Source organism: Meriones unguiculatus, chromosome 1 (genome assembly GCF_030254825.1).
Source record: "Meriones unguiculatus strain TT.TT164.6M chromosome 1, Bangor_MerUng_6.1, whole genome shotgun sequence".
NCBI lineage: Eukaryota > Metazoa > Chordata > Mammalia > Rodentia > Muridae > Meriones > Meriones unguiculatus.
In genome coordinates, this window is record NC_083349.1 from 180,969,467 (window position 1) to 180,973,180 (window position 3,714).

A 3,714-nucleotide genomic window follows, 5' to 3' on the forward strand; every position below is an offset into this window, starting at 1 on the left:
GTGTTCCCAGAAAGATTTAACAAACCAGGGAAGACTCACCCTGAATCCCACGGGCTGGGGTCTGTATTGTGACCATGTGCCAACATATAACGCTCTTTGCTTCCTGACTGTGGATATGATCACACAGCTGCCTCATGCCTGCTGCCATGCCTTCCCCGCCATGAGGGGCTGTACCCTCGGTCTGTGAGCCAAACATACCCCTCAGGCATTTTGTCATAGCATTTTGTCTACCAAACAGGCATCAATAGAGGCAGAGGTGGGGAGACTGAGACAGAGCCAGCAGTAGGAGGCCGGTGTCATGAAGGCCTGACTGACAGAAGCAATGGTTACAAGAGGGCACACAGCCTGAGGAAGAACTGAGGAGGGGGTAAGGGCGGCATGCATTTTTCTGGATGAGGAGGTGAGTTGAGGGCTGTGCTGTGGAAATGACGAGACACGTAGGGTATTTAGAGAGATGGCTTGTAGCTTGCATATGGAATGTCCCACAGAGACCCACAAGTTAAAGGCTTGATCCCCAGCCCATGGCATTACTGGAAGGTGGGAGAATCTTGAAGAGGATCAGCCTAGTGAGAGTCTTAAGTCCATTGAGGGTCCTTGAAGGATCAAGTGAGAACCCTTTAAATCCCACACATTTCCTGTTCTTCCTTTACCTTATCCTTTTCCTCCTTTTCCTTTACCTCAGATACCAGGAGGAGAGAGGCTCTCCCCTACCATGCACCGAATATTACCCGCATGATGTTCTGCTTCAGCACAGGCTCAGACCAATGAGGCCGACTCACCACAAACCGAACCCTCCAAAGCTGGGAGCCAAATAGTCCTTTTTCTCTTCATAAGCTGACTTAGCTTCAGTATGTGTTACAGGGTGGGGGTATGCTGACTAACATACTGGGTTGCTGGATTCCTGGGTTCCTTGTCAGGAGGAGGGGACTAAGCCTGAGTGACTGCCAAAAACATGGCTGTTGATTAGATTGCTTAGAAATTACATAAGGAGACAAAGGGCCTGACACAGTTTCGTGGGAGAGGAGCCTACAGGGCCGTGGGAAAGGTTAGGGAGGAGGATGAAGGGCTGGTTTGGAGTGAGCACGGAATCCGGGAGCTGCCCTCCTCTGGGAGGGATGAAAGGGTATGAGGAAGGTGATATATGGGTGCCCGGCAGCAGCTGGTGTGGGGGCTTCTCCCTCTCCGTAGTCAGTTCCCCAGGAAGAAATCGCACAAAGTGACTTCTTGATCTCCTTTGGAGAGGTACAGGATAAGAGGGCAGGGTAATGAGAATTCTGGTCATCCAGACTGTTTTAATTGCCCCTTGGACAAGGCAGCCTTCTCACTGACTCTGGAAGGTCTACTTCAGCCATAGTGCATAGACCTGGGCAAGTGCTCTTAGGACTGGGGTCAGTTGCATGGCTTAGAGTGAGCTTCCTGTGACCCACTCAGCAGTGCACCGTCCTGACAAGCCTGACACGGGATCTTCCCATGGCTCTAGATCTGGGCACTCTCAGGCGCTGGCTCCCCTCACCACGTGTCTGTCTTGGTGTTTTCTGTGTGTGAGAGACATGCACTCCTTCATCCGTGCTGCTTAGAAACCATTCGGTTCTTTCTTACCTGACTCCTGCCCTGGGGTGCAGCCTTGCCTCCGCTGCCTCTTTTCCTCAGGCTTCTAGAGAAGCAATTCTTAGCAAGGATCCCAGCTCATTTCCTCGTACTTTCTACAGCCTTCTAAACCCTGACTGTGGATGGATTCCTCAGGAACTCTCTGAGCCACCGTCTCCTAATTCTTGTTCATGGCGATTTTCATACGCCCTCAGTGGCTTTCCATTGTCCTGAAGACAAGAGCTGGAAATGCCCGGGGACTGCCCAGCTGCTTGGCCTGGCAGCTGTGGCATTCCCTAGCTGGTCTCCTCTGCTCACTGCCACACCAGGAGAAACTCTCACACCATGCACTCCGCCTCAGGGCCTTTGCACACAATGCTTCTGTTCTAGAGTTGGAATCATTTCCCAACCCTGCTTGACACCTCCATTCTTGTTTCCTTCACCTCATCTCCTTAGCACTCCCCAGCTCTCCAGCTTGCTTTGCAAATGTTACATGCTTAGGGCTCTGAATCATGGAATCGACTGATAAATTTCCATTTCAGCCATTATCTATAAGGTTTCATGTCTTTCTTCTCTCTGTTGTATCTAAGGAGCTTGACCCAGGGCTCAGGGAAGAGGCACTCCTGGCAAACGAGTGTTTGACAGAGTGGGGCAGCTTTTAAGCCCTGGATATGTTTCACACAGGAACCAGCTGTATTTCTTTGCCCCCTAGAAGGAAGATGGGACTCTCCCAGAGGAAGGCTATGTATTGCTCTGCAGCACTAACCCCCATATTCCACCTGGATAAGCAGGAAGTGTTGTTTGAGAGGCAAGCGCTGGACAGTCCTCACAGATTTGACTCCCATTATCCTCCATAGCCAGGACTGCCAGCAGCAGCAGGCACAGGCCAGGAAGTAGCTTGGCCACACACGCTGGCAGGAAACAGTCTGAACTAACAGGTGGTTAGGCTTAGAAGTTCTGGCCCATTGGCCTGTCCTTTCCCAAACAGGCCCGCAACGCCTGAGCTGGGCGTCTGCTTACAAGGAGTGGCTCCAACAGACAACTTAGAACTCAGAGGTAGGCAAATGTCCAGGACTCAAGGGCAGGAGGGAGGACTGAGCTTCTTGACCAGGACACAGGACTGATAAGTGATGTGGTTTCATCTCTGTCACCCAGAGCAAGTGGAAAGGGCCAGGAGGTTATAGTCCACAGCTTACGGGGAGAAAGTTGGGGACAGAGGGTCAGGCAGTTGTCTGAAGCCACGTGGATCAAACCAGACTTTGATGAAAGTGTTTTCACTGTCACAGGTACCCTAGCGTCTTTGAAACTAGGCCAGGATGGAGTCCTTTCAGCCCAATGCTCAAGGAGTCAAACTATCCCCCAGAGACTCCCCCTTAAGCACGTAACCCAGTTCCTTCCTGGTAGCCATTGATGGCTTCTCTGCCTCCTTGACATCCTATTTCTTGCATTGGCTTTTGAGACCCAACCATTTATTAAAGTGATTCAATCAAGTTAAAAGACCACAGAATCACCAAGTTTTCCTCTTTTTTTTTTTTCCTTCCTTTTGGTTTTGAGAGACAAGATTTTTCTACGTATCTCTGGCTGTCCTGGAACTCATTCTGTAGACCAGGCTGACCTCAAACTCAGAGATCCACCGATCCCCCTCATTTTATGTTATTATTTTATTTTATTGTTACAAATGAGAAACTGGCCCGGGGCTGGGGTGCCAGAGAGGCAGGGATGGGCTCTTCCTAGCAGTGCCCAACATTTCAGGGTTTGGAGGTTGTCAGGAAAGCCTTGTGTTCAGACCTATGATGATGACCATGACGGCTGCTGGCCTCAACCCTTCAGCCCTGGCTATGAGAGCCTTCCTCACAACGGGAGGGGGGGTGTTCCTGGCTACCAACCTAATGGGGGAGCTGATCTCTGTTCATTCTTTCAAGAGCTGCCCTCATTACTCAGAGTCAGTCAGTCAACACTTGCTGGGAGTTATTCTCACCTCCTCTTTCCTAGGTGAGAGAAAGGAAGACTCATTTGTGAGTGTTCAAAGTGACGCTACAGGGAAGACTGCAGGGCTAGGATGTAAACCTGCAAATTCATTTGTCATCGCGAATTTTGACTCCTAGTGACTAGGCTCGAAAGAGCTGC